Genomic DNA, 18861 nt, shown 5'->3' with positions numbered 1-18861 from the left:
AAGGGCACTAATCCCATCATGAGGTCCCTAATATCATTATTTCATCTAAACCTAATCATCTCCCAAAGACCCTAACTTTGGGAGTTAGAGCTTCAACCTACAAATTTTGAAGGGGGGACATAATTTATTTTATAGTACCTTATCACACACACACAAATATAAAACCAAAAGAAATAGAAAAAACTTTTTCGTTGGTGTAGCATATATATACACATATATATACACATTATGTATTTATACACACACACACATTATATTTATATATGGTAGCACTTCAAATTAGAAGGTGAGAACTGTGTAAAGGATGATGGGCTCTTCCCTGAGTGGCTTGAAGTGATCTGTGAAAATGGTCCACTATTCGCTTGACCAAGAAAATCCCACAAAATCATGCAAATCAAGAGGTTCAAATCTTCGTGTTCACTCTAAGAACACCCATGAAACTGCCCATACCACCAAGGGTATGCATATACTAAAAGCCATCAAGTATCTGAAAGATGTCACTGTATAGAAACAGTCTGTACTATTCCAGTGTTACAATGGTGGAGTTGGGAGGTGTGCCCAAGCCAAACACTGGGGCTAGACACACAGTCAGTGGCCCAAAAAGAATGCTGAATTTTTGCTGCACATGCTTAACAATGAGGAAAATAAGTCTGAACCTAGGGGTTTCGATGTAGATCCTTTGTCCATTGAGCATATCCAGGTGAACAAAGCTCCCAAGATGCCCTGCCAGACTTACAAAGCTCATGGTTGGATTAACCCATCCAGGAGCTCCCCCTGCCACATGGAGATGATCTTTCCTGAAAATAAACAAAATCAGAAGAGAAAGATATTCCAGAGGAAACTGAAGAAACCAATATGTAAGGCACAGAAATACATTCAGAATGAAAGAAATGCAATTAAAAGTTAATAAATAAATAAATAATGATGAGTCAACTATTAGCCATATAGAAAAAAATTAAATGGACCACTACCTCATAATTTACACAAAAATGAAATCTAACATAAAGGAGATTGTTATATACAAGAGAGTAGTATGAAAATACAGAGCTGGGGGAAATTGTTTCTTAACTTTTGGTTCAGGATGACTCTTCAGGAAAAAAGTCAAGGAAGAGGCATCGCCTTTGGAGAATGGTAACTCTCCAATCTCCAGCCAGTGCTCCCCATTGACTGAAGCCAGGTGACGTGGATGACAAGTGAGCATGTGCGTGCAGTCCTTCATTACAGAAAAGGCTGGAGAGTTGATCCAGAGGGAAAAATGGAAAGTAGCCCATTTAGTGAGACGGGTTCCACTGAGTCTTCCCCAAATGTATGTTTAAGTCTTAAACCCCGGTACTTCAGAATGTGTCCTTATGTGGAATAGGGTTGTTGCAGATTTAATTAGGTAAGATGAAGTCATATTGAAATAGAAGGAGCCCCCAATCCAGTGTGACCTGTGTCCTTATTATATAAAGAACAAATTTGGAAAGAGGCACACACAGAGGGGGAATGCCATGGAAAGACTGGAGTAATGTTGCCAGAAGCCAAAGAACAACACGGATTGCTAGCAAACCAGCAGGAGCTAGGAGGAAGGCATGGATTCACCCTCACAACTCCCGTCCTCCAAAAAAAAAAAAAAGGAAAAACCCTGCCAGCATCTTGATTTATTACGTCTAACCCCCAGAATTGTAAGACAATGAATTCCTGTTGTATGAACCACCCAATTTGTAGTTCTTTCTTATGGCATCCCTATCAAAATAATATACATAGTCATCACATTTTTCATAATAATGAGAGATTGGAAATAGTGTGTTTATCTACCTATGTCTTTATCTACCTTCTGAGTTATATATGGTATTTATGCAGGTGGAGAAGAGGAGAGCCAGGATTTGTGAAGCTTAAGCCTGCGCAATTTTAGGTGATCAGTTGAATTTAAAGGAACACAGAAATTTCATAGTTTTGCAAAGTTTACAAAAACTCATGACACAGTGAACACATTATTAGCCTTGTCCCATGACCATGTGCAAAAGAGGGTCCTGAAGCTTAAGGCTCATTATCTCCTGTATATAGTTCCAATAAATAGTAAATAAAATAAATAATGATATAACATAAAACTTAATGGCAGAACTAAGATGCAACAGTTTCTCATACACATGAATTTAAATCAACTATGCTTTCATGTTAAAATAGGCCTTTATATTGTATAATACAATTAAAAATGCATATAAACAAATAAATAACTAAAAGAAGACAAAATTTCAAAGGCCTGCCAGGTTGGACAACTGAGTTAGCTAGCTTTGCCATTTCCCCATCTCCCTAACCATAAAAACCACCCCATGGGAACAAACACAACATGCCGGTTTTCATTTCTCTCAAGTGAGTGCCCATCATTTTCTCATTTTTTTATGACTGCATTTTATTAATTTTCAAATGAAAACAAGGAAACATTAAAAGATTGGCTCAGCCATTAGCCATCTCAATATAGTTGAGGTTTGGTCCTTCTAATTGAAACCAAACTTTCGGTTTCCTGGAAAATGTCAGAAATTGGCAGCTAAATACTAGCAGAAGACTGTTCATTTCTCAGGGCCTGTTATCTGTCCATCACGAGGAGGAACTAGAAATCTGTCAGATCAAATGGTTTCATTTTTGAGTACGGAGGTCCTAAGGACATCCTCAGCCTCACAGAGTTCGGAAGATGACCCCAGCCAGAGAATAGGTGTTTGTTTTCTATGATTGTTTATGATTTACATGATTGTTTATAATTTTCCAGTTCTTTTGAATGCTTGTATCTTTTCCTATTCTTTTTAAACTTGAATATACTTCTAAGAAATGAAATTTTAATGCCTTGAGTCTGTGTGGGACACTGGTTTTCTTTCCAAATGAGCTAAACATTACCGAGGAGAGGTGTAGGAATGGAGTTATAAAGATGAGGTAGGAAAAAGTTTTATTGAAAACAAACCTTTACTCTTGAAACTTGCAAATCCATTATGTAGAATAAGATATTCAATTGAGCATCCTTCCCCCCCCCGCCCCCCAAAAAAGAAAAAACTCTGGTCATACTAAACCACTGGGATTGTCATTTACATGGTAGTTCATTCATAATTAAAACCATGAAGTCAATATGACACTATGTCTTAAGAATAATTTATCTTGAGTATTTTATATGCTAGAGCTCCTGTCTTATATGAAGCATTCAAATTTTAGCATTTGTCAGAATCACCTGGAGAGCTTCTTATAGCACAGATTGGTCTGCCCCATCTCCACATTTTCTGAGTCAGTAGGTTTAAGGAGAGATCCTGAAATCTGTGTTTCTCACAAGTTGCCAAGTGGTGATGCTGCGGATGATCTAGGTACCACACTTTGAGAACTAGTGTTACAGGCATTTTGTTGGGTTCAGACTACCAGAGTTATATTTGGATGGGAGACAAGATACTGGATACTCAAAGGGTGGACCTCATAGATCTGAGAATATAGGAAGATAATCAGTTGATTTAAAGATGTGTGAACATTCTAAATCATTGTGAAGGGTTTATGGAAAGTGAAAATTCACAAATGAATGAAGCTTGGAAAGACAGAGATGAATGTAGAATCTGTTGAAAGGAATGGGGTGAAGAGTCTAGAGTGTCTCTGGAAACTTGGCTATCTCTGTTCTAACACTCATCAAAAATTTTTACACATTTTTGTAAGATTATTTGATTAACCTGACCCTCTATTACATTCCCTCATGAAGAAATGAAGAGTAACTTCTTACTCATGATAGACTGCCTGTCACAGAGTTGGATAAACAAGTGAGTCTCCAAATACTTGTTGAATTAATGAAGTAGTGAAAAATGCATGAATGAACACATGAATAGCTCTAGCAATTGTGGGGGAAGGTGCTGTAGCCAGAGGCTGGAAAAGACTACTCGAAGATGAGCTCTTAGTAGATGACTGCACAGTAAAAACAATCTTCTTGACCATGAGGGCTGTTAGGCTGCAAGTTTGAAGAAGGGCTTATGGTATATTCTGTCCTTAGGGATAAAGAGGGGTGGGTATCAGGGTGGTGTGAAAACCAGAACTGATGCCCAGATCTTGGAGGAGGATGTGAGGGCACCTAGGTCTATCTGAAGCTATGGATAGGGCTCTCACATCGTGGGTACCAGTCTTGTCCAGAGAGTCACAGTGTACTCTGGAGCTTCAGAAACTCAACAGTCTTGCAGAGGGCAAAAGAAGACTGATCTCATAATTGGCTAGGTTTCCCTAGTTTGCCTGAATTCATGTGATGAAAAAGAAAAATAGAGGAAAAAAAAAGATAAAAGAAAATGAAAGTGGGTAGAAGACAATATCTATTTTCTGAAATTCCTGAAACAGTATTTTGAGGATGAAAATAAAATTGAGCTCCATTTTTAAGGGTTTAGGAAAGTCTCTCTCGACCAAATCGCTTTTGTTTTGTTCTGTTTCATTTTGTTTTTTAATATAATGGACTTCATTCCACTATCTTGCTTGTTATCAGAATAATATGTGAAGATTCTTTAAAAATTTTTTCCAATTGCTGTCTCACATAGATGAAAGTTTCCAGGTGGCCTGTCTTTCTTTCTTTCTTTCTCTCTCTCTCTCTCTCTCTTTCTTTTCTTTCTTTCTTTATTTCTATCTCTTTCTTTCTTTCTTTCTTTCTTCTTTCTTTCTTTCTTTCCTTTTTTTTGTTATTACACTTTAAGTTTTAGGGTACATGTGCACAACGTGCAGGTTTGTTACATATGTATACATGTGCCATGTTGGTGTGCTGCACCCATTAACCTGTCATTTACATTAGGTATATCTCCTAATCTCCTAATGCTATCCCTCCCCTCTTCCCCCTCCCCACAATAGGACCTGGTGTGTGATGTTCCCCTTCCTGTGTCCAAGTGATCTCATTGTTCAATTCCCAACTATGAGTGAGAACATGTGGTATTTGGTTTTCTGTTCTTGAGATAGTTTGCTGAGAATGATGTTTTCCAGCTGTATTCATGTCCCTACAAAGGACTCGAACTCATCCTTTCTTATGGCTGCATAGTATTCCATGGTGTATATGTGCCACATTTTCTTAATCCAGTCTATCACTGATGGACATTTGGGTTGGTTCCAAGTCTTTGCTATTGTGAATAGTGCCACAATAAACATATGTGTGCATGTGTCTTTATAGCAGCATGACTTATAATCCTTTGGGCATATCCCCAATAATGGGATGGCTGGGTCAAATGGTATTTCTAGTTCTAGATCCTTGAGGAATTGCCACACTGTCTTCCACAATGGTTGAACTAGTTTACAGTCGACCAACAGTGTAAAAGTGTTCCTATTTCTCCACATCCTCTCCAGCACCTGTTGTTTCTTTCTTCTTTCTCTTTCTTTCTTTCTTTCTTTCTTTCTTTTTCTTTCTTTCTTTCTTTCTTTCTTTCTTTTTCTCTTTCTTTCTTTTCTTTCTCTCTCTCTCTTTCTTTCTTTCTCTCTTTCTTTCTCTCTCTCTCTCCTTCTTTCTTTCCTTCCCTCCCTTCCTTCCTTCCTTCCTTTCTCTCTCTTTCTTTCTTTCTTTCTTTCTCTCTTTCTCTCTTCTTTCTATCTTTATTTCTCTCTCTTTCTCTTTCTTTCTTCCTTCCTTCCTTCCTTCCTTCCTTCCTTCCTTCCTTCCTTTCTTTCTTCTTTCTTCTTTCTTTCTTTCTTTCTTTCTTTCTTTCTTTCTTTCTTCTTTCCATTCACTACTAGGACACCCAGAACCACATCTAGGAAAGTGTTCCAAAAATTTTTGGTATTGATCCTATCCATCGACTTTCCCTCTCCCTTATTTATTCATAAATTGTGTATGTGGTATAATGTGTACTTCAGTAAATTACTCCTAATCCTTTAGGAAAATGAGTAGTATATAAAAGATATAAAAGGTAAAGTCCACTTTGCACAGACAGTTGTCTCTAAATTAAGTCTGTATGGACTCTGGAGACAGGCTGCATGTATTCAAGTCTGAACCCTACTGCACAGGATCTGTGAGACCTTGTGTATGACTTTCAAGTTTTCTATATGTCAGTTTTCCCATCTGTGAAATGGGAATAAATAATAGTTTTTCCCATAAGGTCACTGTGAGGATTAAATTACTTGCTATATGTGTGTCTAGCATATAGTAAGTTTATTTACACTACTGATTATTAATGCTGAGCTTTCATATCACACTTGGAAATGATGTCCAAGGCATCATGCAGTATGAGAAGAGCAGACGGTTTGTTGATAAGAACAAAAATTCTACGATTCAAAGGGATTTTTAGACATTATCTAGCACAGCCCTGTTCTTTTACGTCTGGGAAATAAAAGCCTGAGGTCCCTGAAGGTTAAGTGGTTTTCCTAGGTCACCTGCTCCTAGGTGGCAAGGCATATGAGTGACTGGCTCCAGGTATATAAGCAGCAGACTTGCTGTAGGAAAAGCAGGCAAGTAGCCTAATAGAAAGAGGGCTGGATTCTAGACCTGATACTGGTGTGTGGACAGGGTCAGGTCTGGAATCCAGCACTCTTGCTGATTGTGGACAAATCACTGCCCTTCTCCAGGTCTCCATCTTGGGAAAAAAAGCATTAAACAATTTTCTAAGGCTTTTCCCAGTTCTCTCAGTTTATAACTCTAGTCATTACTGTTCTCTTTGGGCACATGCCTAGAACTGAACTGGAAACATTTGCAATATGATAGAAACAAGCTTCATAAGGTCAGAATAGAACATTTAATGTTTCCCACATCCAGACCTTCATCTTCCTCGGAACTCTTGCCCCATCTTTCCAATACAGAAGTTTCTTTGAAGTCCTTCTGACTGGATTGATTAAGGAATCAGTTGCTCTAACTCCCCACCACCTACTTTGATCTCCACACAGCCCAGATAGTTTCAAACAGATGAAATCGCTATTCCTCAGTACCCAGACATGCTTGAAAGCAGCCAGCAAAGTGTGCCAACCCCCAGCTGAGCCACTGCTGCTTAGTAAAACCAGTGGTGAGCTTCAGGATGGTGGTCTGCGGCCACAGTCATCACTACTATAAAGCCAAGTTGTTGATTCTTTCAGAACATATTTATTGGTCCCTTCTAAGTGGCAGACATTGAGTTAGACACTTAGGGAACTTAAAATCCAGCAGGGAATGGACAACCATTATTCAAAAACTCATGTCAATAAGAACACAATTACAACTGTGATAAGTGCATAGAAAATGCTCACAGCGACATGCAAGCAGTATATAATGAGGACTTTTTGATCCCTCCTCTAGAGGCTAAAGCACTATTGCTTATGCCATAGTGACTGGGTTTAAGACTGGGGAACTGGTGCCAGGAAGTTGAAACTGCTCCAGGCAGAGGGAACAACATGTGTGAAGGCTATTGGTGTGAGTATATGAGGAACTAGGAGATGACCAGGACACTGAGGCACAGAGAATGACATAGACATTGGGTCAAGCTCATCACAGGTTTACTTAAGGATAACTCTAAGAAACAGAGTTTTTTCAGTCTTATTAAGCCTCAACGCTCCGCTTATCCCTCTTCCCGCATTTTATCCAGCACATGGAAACAGGCACATGGTCTTGGTTCAGTTCCTCTTACTTTTTTTTTTTTGAGGCGGAGTCTCGCTCTGTCGCCCGGACTGGAGTGCAGTGGCCAGATCTCAGCTCACTGCAAGCTCCACCTCCCGGGTTTACGCCATTCTCCTGCCTCAGCCTCCCGAGTAGCTGGGACTACAGGCGCCCGCCACTTCGCCCGGCTAGTTTTTGTATTTTTAGTAGAGACGGGGTTTCACCGTGTTAATCAGGATGGTCTCGATCTCCTGACCTCGTGATCCGCCCGTCTCGGCCTCCCAAAGTGCTGGGATTACAGGCTTGAGCCACCGCGCCCGGCCCAGTTCCTCTTACTTTGAAATGCATGAAGTCATAGCCAGAAAATATAACCAAAGCCTATTCATAATGACTCTTTCCAAATGCTCTTCCATTTTCTACTAAAAAACTACTTTGTTGACGCAATTACTATCATCATTAACCTAAGATAACATAATCATACTGACATGCATTTCCAAAAATTGTTTTTTTCCAGATGGTATATTTTCCAGTATAAATGGCTTTGTATATTACCTGCTGTTAGTGAATATCTCATACCATATTGTGTCTTCTGGAAAGAATTTTCACCAGGGAAACCAATATTGTGTTTCTATTTTTTTTCAAAAATCAAAGAGCAACAGAAGTCTTAAAAGAAGCATTTATGCATAATTTGCATATATATAATGTTCATATATATAATTTTCATGTATTTATTATATATACATATGAAAAGCATTCCATATTCATTAGCATATGAGGAGAACTTTGGAAGCAACAATCATTCCCTAATCACAACAGCATGAGAAGGTCGCTGTTGACATGAGATATATTAGGACTAACACTTCCTTTTCTCTCTGTTATGAATGTGTTTTCTTAGATGATGAAATGAAGTTACAGGAGAGAATGCCAAAAAATAAAACCAAAATTGTTATATCTCCCTGTGGAATAACAATCTGATTGTAAATTGTAACATCTTCTTTCAAACTTGGGAAACCAAAGATAAAATAATAAAGAGAAGATAATACAAAAGAACAGAAGTGCACTCTCAGGATGATTTTCACAAAAATACTGATATTAGACAGACATAATGTGTCCTGAGTTTTAAAAACTGAACAATAATTATGATACAATGGCCTACATTTTTACTGATGTTATGAAAATTAGTGTTATACCATTTATTAAACGGTACATTTGATTAAATGGCAATGCATGAAATAACGTATTTGTAATAATGAAATGGCTTGGGAAACCATCAAAGATCCAATTGTCTCATTTGACTATGCTCAGTATAGTTTCAGTACTTTCTTTTGTTTTCATATATTCCAATTATTTGAAGAGTGTCTCTAGAAAGGGTGTATGTTAGCTCTGTAACCCTGGAGTTATTGATTCATGATGGCTTCTGTATTTCCAGTCTTAACGTTGCTGGATAAGAAATTAACATGTTAAGAAAAAATAAAAAGAATGATGTGTCTAAGACACTCATACTTCCAGTAATTTAGAGATCATCTCTTGTTTCATCATAGAAGGTGCCCCCCATGCAAATAATTGGGAGGAGTATCTTGAGTCTCAGTCTAGCTTTGTGTAAAGTAGAAGAAGTCAGTCTCTCTGAGTCTCAATATTGATATCTGAAAAATGTTTTAATAATACCTACTGTTTAAATAAATAATATGTAAAAATGCCCAAGTCATAACCTGACTTGTTAGCTCTTCTCTTCTTTATTGGAGGAAAGAAATCCTTGAAGCAGGCTCCCAATTGTAACTTATTTTACCAATAAGAAAGGTGCTGGCCTGACAAGAGTGACTTAGAAGAGAGACTGCAGAAACATTTTTGTGACTTACCTGAGCTAAGCATGCCTTGCACCAGACACCAGCCAAGGGCCTTTACACACCTGAAAGGCTGGAAAAGATGTCAAACTAAAGGTTCAGACAGCCTCAGTAGGGTGGTGACATTTAGTGAAAGGATTAACATCTCTACACTTAATTGCCTTCAACTATAAAATAAAGATAACGATAGCTCTCTCTGTATATGGTTTTTGTGAGGTATAAAATTAGGGAATGACAGTAAAAAGCTGAAAGTGTAATACATGGTAAGTACTCAATAAATGCTCACTTCTCTTTTTATCTCATTTAAATCTTACATGACTTAGGCTCAACATTTAGATTGCGAGACGTGCACAGAGGAAAAGAAGGACTGAAATGTATTTTCTGATTAGACAGTGGGTGCCTAGGAAGGGATCAGAAAGAATCGCTGGAATGGTCCATGGGAAATTTAGCATTTTGACTTCCTGGGAAGGGGCTCTGATGGGAACGAGCCACTCCGGGGTATGTCTTGCGGCACAAGCGCTGGGGGTGAAATATTCCTTGTGGCTGGCTCACCAACAGCTGGCCAGGGAGGAGGCACTATGTCCTCTAAATCTGAGCTGAACTTCAATCTGTTGGAAAAGTTTGAGGCCCGACCTAGAAGTCCAAAAGGCCATGTGAAAAAAGCTAATCAGGATGGGAATAGCTCTGGAGTGTCTGTGGGACATGTAGGCACATCACAGGCTTTGGGATCAAGTGTGCTGAGTTCAGACTTAGCTCTGTTTCCGAGTTGTGGTGGGCTTCCGCCAACTTCCTTAGGCTTTTGCAACATCAACTCTTTACCCATAATGAGTGAATGATAATTCCTACTGTCATAAGGTTCTCTCATCTTAAATGAGATGATGTATTTTGGGTGTCACAACCTTGTATATATGCGCCAAACTATTAGCTCTTATTATTTTGATTCCTTTGAAACTCTCTTCTCTCTTTAACCCTCATCCCTAGCCCCTACCCATGGAGGAGCCTAATGGACCAGGTAGTACATAGTGCTGAGCCGGAATGACTGTTATTCACAATCTTGTATCTAATTTTCTCTCCAGGAACATATACATGGAGGACCTATAGAAGTATTTTCTTGATTTCTTTTTCTAGTATATTCTGAGTTTATAAAGAAAGCCTGGAACATATTACTCCAAATCCCATGTCCTAAATGCTTAAATAACTCCTGAAATAGCCTCCATTGGATACTCGATATATTATAGTGTCAGTTGGATTTGCCTAGAAACAAAGAGACAAATTTTAGCACTACCAAAATTATTAGGTTGAAGAGAATTGCAAAGCTTGTTATTTTTTCAGAAAAAAGGAGAAATAAAAAGTTTTCCGAGTCCTCTGACAGGAACCCATTTTGGCAAAAAAAAAAAAAAAAAAAAAGAGGTAATTTATAAAAAGGATTCTTTAATCATAATATAACAAAGTCTGACCTTTAGAAAAAGAAATTAAATAATCGGTCTGGAAAATAATTTTTAGTAATAAATTCTCCCAGCTGCACAGAAGTTCTTTGGTTGCAGGCCAATTGAATGCTGGTATGGTCTTATCTTAAACAAAGTGGCATTGAAGCAGCTTTTTAAATGCTGACAAAAGATGTTCCTCCACAGTGAGGCAGAGAAATAGGATTCCCTCAGTGTGTTGCAGAGGGAGATGTAACCGCATGACCTGGGTCTGCAAACGCAGCGTTGCACCACAGTCCCAGCATTATTGGCAAATCCCAGATTCTGGCCTTCAAAGTCTTCTTCTCTTTGTGATGTGGAGATTTTAGCTGGATCATCACAATGAGATGCCTGAAAAACACCAATTCCCCAAGGAAACAAGGGACACCACGAGAGGGACTGTGGCATTGGCTTAGACCAGAGTTGGCCCCGTCTGGGAAACTTGACCTCAAAAGAGTTGGCTAATGTCATTACACAGAGAAAAGGGCCATCCTGCCAACTTGAAACCTTCTTATTTCCTTCATTCTCAAACTGCTTCCCCCTCATAACCTCATTTTCCTCAGCAGACAACCCAAGCCAGTGGTTGGCAGACACCAATGCAATAAACAGAAGCAGCTATGATAGAGAAATGAAAGAAGACAAAGGGCAAGTTCAGGGGAATTTCATCTTCTTGTGGGTGTATTGAGATCCATGCTAATTTTATTTCATGAAAATTTTTTCAAAATTAAGTAATAATAGGCTTCAAAGAAACTGTCTGCTCTGTCCTTGATAACCCAACCACAACCCTGGCTGGCCAGGAGAAACCAAGCCCAGACACTGAGGGCTCCCAAAAGGGGCGGAGTAGGGATTGGGGAATCAAACAACCTGGAGAGAAGCCTGCGGTGCCCCTCTAAGCTTTGAGCCCTGAAGCAAGACTCAGCATTAATACCTGCCTTATTGTAATGGAGCAAATTGTGTTCCCAGCCACCCGGATTCATATGATGAAGCCTCAGCCTTAGTATCTCAGAATGTGGCCTTATTTGGGAATAGTGTCATTGCAGATATAATTAGTTAAGATCAACTCCTAATCCAATATAACTGGTGTCCTTATAAAACAGGACAATTTGGAGACAGACAGACAGATGCAAACACAGACACGCACACAGAGGAGAACATGACGTGAGGATGAAGCCAGAGACTGGAGTGATACACCAGAAGCCAAATGCAATCAAAGATGGCCAGCATGCTCTGGAAGCTAGGAGACAGGCATGGAACAGGTGCTCCCTCACAGCCTCAGAAAGAATCAACTTTGCCAGCACCTTGATCTCAGCCTTCTGGCCCTCAGAACTGGGAGACAATACATTTCTGTTCTTTATTTTTATTTTTTTATTTTTCATTTATTTATATTTTGAGATATAGTCTTGCTGTGTTGCCCAGGCTGGAGTGCAGTGGCACAATCTCAGCTCATTGCAACCTCTGCCTCCCGGTTCAAGCGATCTTCCCACCTGTTTCCCAAGTAGCTGGGACCACAGGCATGTACCACCATGTCTGGCTAACTTATTTCTGTTTTTTAAGCCATACATTTAATGGTACTTCGGTGCAGCAGTGCCAGAAAACTAATACACTTACATACCCGCAGGAGTTGCTCATGTTTAACACTTTATTCATTAAACAATCATTTACGAGTCCCTCTTAAGTGTCAGCCACCGGGATGAGTTCTGTGAAGGAGGGAGGATCAGGCTGTGGTTCTCACCCTCTCAGGCTATGCAGCTCAATACAATAACCACTAGTCATATGTGGCTACAGAGCATTTGTGCTATACAGTATAAATGTATCCTCAATTTCACACAATACAAGAAGAATAAAATACAACGTAAGTAAATTTTATATTGATCATGTGTTGAATGGCGATTTTTTAAACATATTGGGTTAAATAAAGTCTGCTATTAAGATGAACCTCATCTATTTCTTTTTAACTGTTTAATCAGGCTGCTAGAAATTACACATGTGGTTGGCAACATAGAGCTATTGGACAGCAGTGCCCTGGGAGCTCTCGGACTAGGAATCAGAGTTTTACATGGAGGCGGTGGTGGGCGTGTCTTCACACGACTGGAAGGAGGAGCTGAATAAGCAAAAGTGGGTTCGTTATGTGATATAGGAGCAGGGCATGCCAAGGTGAGTCCAGCCCTTCGGAGAAATTGAAAAGTGCTCTTCAAAGATCATGGATACCTGATCTGACAGGTATCCATGGAGGTGTAAAAGAAGAAAATGAAAACCCCAACGCAGGCGGCATTGACTGAACACTCACAAGGCACCAAGTCCTAGGCTAAATGCTTCTTATATATTCACTCCTGTAATTCTCATTGCAGCTCTGTGATTTAGGCATCATTTCCCCCATTTTACAGATGAGAAAACTGAGGCCCAAGTTGTTAAGTTCTTTGCCCAGAGCAACGTAGGCCCAAGGTTTGAACCTGAACCTGGAATTTCAGGTGAGAGGCAGCTCGTGAATGTTTTTTTATAAGCAGGTTGCAGTGGCTCAAGCCTGTAATCCCAGCACTTCAGAAGGCCAAGGTGGGAGGATCACATGAGCTCAGGAGTACCAGACCAACCTGCACAACATAGTGATATCCCGTCTCAAAAAAAATTATTCATTACGATAAAATATAAAATTAGGGAAGGGAAGCAAGCAGGGAGGGGGAGTAAAATGTTAATTAGTTTCTCTTGCAGACAAGAAGAAGACCAGGAAGGAATTTTTTTTTTTTTTTTTTTTTTGAGACGGAGTTTCACTCTTGTTTCTGAGGCTGGAGTGCAATGGTGCAACCTCGGCTCACAGCAACCTCCATCTCCCAGGTTCAAGCAATTCTTTTAGCTGGGATGACAGGTGCCCGCCACCATGGCTTGGCTAATTTTTTATTTTTAGTAGAGATGGGGTTTATCCATGATGGTCAGGCTGGTCTCGAACTCCTGACCTCAGGTGATCCGCCAGCCTCGGTCTCCCAAAGTGCTGGGATTACAGGTGTGAGCCACCGCGCTCTGCTGCCATGAAGGGTTTTAAGCGAAAGTCTGAGGTAATCACATTCGGGTTTTAGAACAACAGGATCCCTGGAGGCTGAGAAGAATGGTGGGGCTAGAGGCTGTGTGTTCAGATTCCTTGCCCAGAAATAGAAGAATAAACCAGACAGATCTCTGTTACTACGGACTTTGAAGGATATAGTGCCCTCAGGCGGCATTTTCCAGAGAAAAGACACATGTCACACATCCAGAAGATCTGAGGGCACAGAGCTGGTTCCACTGAAACTAAATTGTGGGTAATGCTGGGTAGGCCCTTTCCTTCCTTCTTCGGGAGTTCTGTTGTTTGGCATCAGGCCGTCCCTGCCACGACACTTCCGGGGCTGGGAAAGCGTGGTCGCTGGAAGGGCTGAGACAGTAGAAGAAATCAATGAGACATCTGCCCAGGATCCCACCTTGAGAAATGAGTGTGGGCCGGGCGCGGTGGCTCAAGCCTGTAATCCCAGCACTTTGGGAGGCCGAGACGGGCGGATCACGAGGTCAGGAGATCGAGACCATCCTGGCTAACACAGTGAAACCCCGTCTCTACTAAAAAATACAAAAAACTAGCCGGCCGAGGTGGCAGGCGCCTGTAGTCCCAGCTACACGGGAGGCTGTGGCAGGAGAATGGCGTAAACCCGGGAGGCGGAGCTTGCAGTGAGCTGAGATCCGGCCACTGCACTCCAGCCTGGGCGACAGAGCCAGACTCTGTCTCAAAAAAAAAAAGAGAAATGAGTGTGATGCCAGGTTTTACCTTCAGGTTTCAGGGCTTTCTGGCATGGACTTTAGAAAGCTCATCCCTGGGTTTCCCCAGAAAGGATTTTATCTCTTTTTCTGAGGCGCCTAATGTGTGGGTTGTGTCACAGTTTCTCTCAAGAGTTACAGAGAAGAAATATCACTAACGAAACAATGATTTTGATTCTTTAAAAAGCAATTTTCATACACTAGCATTAAGGATGTGATGGGCCAAAGCTCACAATTGTTTTGATTCTGAGGGTTAGAAGTAAGACAACCACCACTGCAGTGAGATTAGATGATTTTTCTCCAGAAGATGACCTTCGAGTCATCAATGGCCCCATGGAGGTCCCTGGAGCTCCCTCTGTCCTCTCTGTTTGTGAAGCATGCATCTTCTGAAGTACCCAGCCTTTGATGTGTTATACATCCGAGCTTCAGTCCTGATTCTGTCTCTGACTGGCAGTACAAACTTTGGCAAATGTCTTAACTTCTTTCAGTTGAGATGCCCCACTCCTACAAAGCTTAACACAGTGGCTGGCCCAGTATGCGTATGTGTTCAAAATGTGAAATCCCACCTTTTCCCCATCTCCTTAAGCACAGACCATGTGAGTTAATGATAGGCAATAACAGAAGAGGAAAAAAAGATCAACATGTAATCACTTTTAGGAAAAATAATTTCAGTATTAACCAAACACTCCTGGAAAAATATACCCTGAGTACCAATATATGGGTCAAATGCATGCCTGCTATTTCTAAGGTAAACTGAGAGAAACGCACACTGTCTGGGGGAGATAATTACACAAAGGCACTTCTCTTGGCTGATGAGTTGCCAAAAGGTTCCTCTTCCTCTAGTCTGATGCTTCCTCACCCCACTTTCCAAGGCACAGGCTCTGCTAGAGGAGCTTGAGATGGTTTCCAACAGCCAGTTGGCTATGTTCACTGTGGTCCCTTGGTCAGGGCACAAGCTGTGTGTATTCACCCTCAGAATGTCATACATCATTCGGATGGAGCTAACATATTGTAAATTGGCAGTGGAGCAATGCAATCACAATAGCAGATCCGAAAAATCACAAAACACTGAACTTTAAATACAAACCAGACCACTACAAATAATTATCATAACTGTTTTACTAGATGACTTGATAAGTTATTGAGCTTCTTATGGTGATCTACAATAATGCTGTGTCTTGATAATTTAAGAAAAAGAAGAAAAAAACACAACTAGTAGCAAAGTGAAAACTATTACAGGTTGGTGATCAGAAAAATGATTTCAACTGTTTCAACAGCTGTTTTATGAGAAAAAAGAATACCTCAGTCATTTTTAGTTTTTGCTTTTTGGTTAATTGAACCAAACATTTATACAAACTAAAAGGGAAGATGTATATAAATTATGGATATTTTAAAAGAAGAGGGCTTGTATTACTTTCAAGACTCCAAATCCTAGAATTACATTAACCATCTGTTGCTCCATTAAGAACCCATTTTAATAAATAAAGAAGAATGGCTTGAAACTAGCACATCAAAGCCACAATTTCAGTCATGCCAACTTCCACTTATGCTGAAATTACACTATATCCAATAAATTGTTGTTTTAATATGTGAAAGCAGTGTTTTCCCAAGCAGGCAATACTTCCAATACCAATGTTATTCATCCTATTTATTTGCTTATTAAAATAAGCATAAAATTTAAATTTTCAAGGTTAAACCACAAACTCATAATTAGTTTTATCCAAATTAATGAGGTTTTACTTTCAGTACTAAGTTCTAGGAAAAGCTACTGCAATTAAAATGGGAAAGGCAAAAAGATAATTTGGCAGAAGGTTGACTAAAGGTTTAATTCCATCTCAAGCCCCCCTTTTAAGATGTTCCTATACTGATAATACCATCTATGTGAAGATAATCTAATGATGAACATAATGAAATTTGTGAGATTTTGTTTTCTGTGGAAAATTGGAATCAGAACCACTCCATTCAGACCTATCATGAGCTTTAGTCTTTGTTATTCCCAAATTTACATTTAAAAATGACCGTAGATGAGACCTGGCACTGTGGATCTCGCCTGTTATCCCAGCACTTTGAAAGGCCAAGGTGGGTAGATCACTTGAGCCCAGGAGCTCAAGATCAGCCTGGGCAACAGAGTGACACTCTGTTTCTGAAAACATACAAAAATTAGCCAGGGGTGGTTCTGTGAATGTATAGTCCTGGCTTCTTGGGAAGCTGAGGAAGGAGGATTGCTTGAGCCCAGGAGGTGGAGTCTGCAATGAACCAAAATCGTGCCACCACACTTCAACCTGAGTGACAGATCGAGACCCTGTCTCTGAAAAAAAAACAAAAAGAAAAAAAAAAAAGACTAAGACTATGGATGGATACAATACATTGTTATCAACTATAAGTCAGCACATTGTCCAATGTTCTTTTGAACTTATTCCTCCTATTTACCTGAAATTTTATATCTTTTGACGAACATCTCCTCAACTCCCAAATCCCCAGCCCCTAGTAATCACAATTTTTCTCTCTGCTTCTGTGAGTTTGACATTTTAAGATTCTACACATATATGAGACCATGCAGTATTTGTCTTTCTGTGTCTGGTTTGCTTTACTTCATGTCCTCTAGGTTAATCCATGCTGTTGCAAATGACAGGATTTCCTTATTGTTTAAGGCTGACTGGATTCCCCTGTAAATATGCACCACATTGTCTTTATCCATTCATCCTTTGATGGACACTTAGTTTGTTCTCACATCTTAGCTATTGTGATTAGTGTTGCAATAAACATGAGAGCACAGAGATCTCCTTGACACATTGATTTCCTTTCCTTTGAATATATATCCAGTAGTGGAAATGCCGGATCATAAGGTAGTTCCTCTTTTAATATTTTGAGGAACTTCAATACTGTTTTTCATAATGGCTGTACTAATTTACATTCCCACTAAAAGTGTGCAAGGGTTTTCTTTTCTCCACATCCTTGCCAGCACTTGTTATCTTTTGACTCTTTGATGATAGCCATCCCAACAGGTGTGAGATGATATCTTACTGTGTTTTTAATTTCCTGAAAATTGCTAAGAGAGATTTTAAGTGTTGTTGCCAGAAGAGATTACGTGTATGTGAGAGAATGTATACATTAATTAGCTTTATCATTCCACAATGTATATATATTCAAAACATAATTTTGTACACTATAAATATATACAATTTTTATTTGCCCATTGAAATAAATTAATTTTAAACAATTTTTGACATTGGATGCAGCCAACTCTTGGCTATTCCTTGAAAGTGGGTATTTCCTTAAGTGTTTCTCTTAAATTTTGCTCCCAGAGGATAAAGAATGTTCTAGAATAGCAACCAGGGCCATGTAATGACAGGTCTTTTATCAAGCAGATCTCAAATAGTATCATGTTTTATTTCACAAACCTCAGAATGTTTTCAAATAACCCATTTTTAATAGGTATGCTTAAAGAAATGAATACACCCTCATTAAGAAAATATATTATCAGGGAGGCTGAGATGGCCAAATTGCTTGAGCTCAGGAGTCTGAGGCCAGCCTAGACAACATGGTGAAACCCCATCTCTACAAAAAATTTAAAAAATTAGCTAGGCATGGTGGCAGGCACCTGTAGTCCAAGCTACTCTGAAGGCTGAAGTAGGAGGATCGCTTGGGCCCAGGAGTTTAAGGCTACAGTGAGCTGTGGTCAAGCCACTGCACTCTAGCCTGGGTGACAGAGTGAGATCCTATATCAAAAAAAAAGTGTGTGTATATATATAATATACATATATTTTATATATATGTAGATATATAAAAATATGTATATATAAATATATATAATATACAAATATATACACACGTATATAATATATAAATATATGTATATATATAAAATATATGTGTGTATTTTTAAAAAGGTATAGGTATAAAAGTATTGGTAATTATTGGTTATTCATTTACTAGAACATTCCAAAAAAAAAAACCTTTCCCCATAAGATTGGGTCTTAGATTCAACAAAAGAGGTTTATTTGCATATGTCCAAAGTAAGATGGTTCAGATTTTTCTGCTTCTTAGCAATTTGCTTTTACCCATCCAGATGTTTTTTTTTTTTTTCTAAGCGTGGGTTTAAGCATCATACGTAGTTTTCTTCTGGTGACTATTATCAATTGGTGCCACTTCAGAAGGAGTAGCACAAGTTCTCAAGCTGGACAATGTATCCCATAAAATTATTTCAAGAGCCAAATGTTGGTATCTCACAGGAAAATTTCTTGAAGATCAGTAAGAATCTGGGAGT

Source organism: Trachypithecus francoisi, unplaced genomic scaffold, assembly GCF_009764315.1.
Source record: "Trachypithecus francoisi isolate TF-2019V2 unplaced genomic scaffold, Tfra_2.0 Lachesis_group13, whole genome shotgun sequence".
In the NCBI taxonomy this organism is placed as follows: Eukaryota; Metazoa; Chordata; class Mammalia; order Primates; family Cercopithecidae; genus Trachypithecus; species Trachypithecus francoisi.
The sequence above is the reverse complement of the archived record's forward strand: the minus strand, read 5'-3'. Positions refer to the sequence as shown.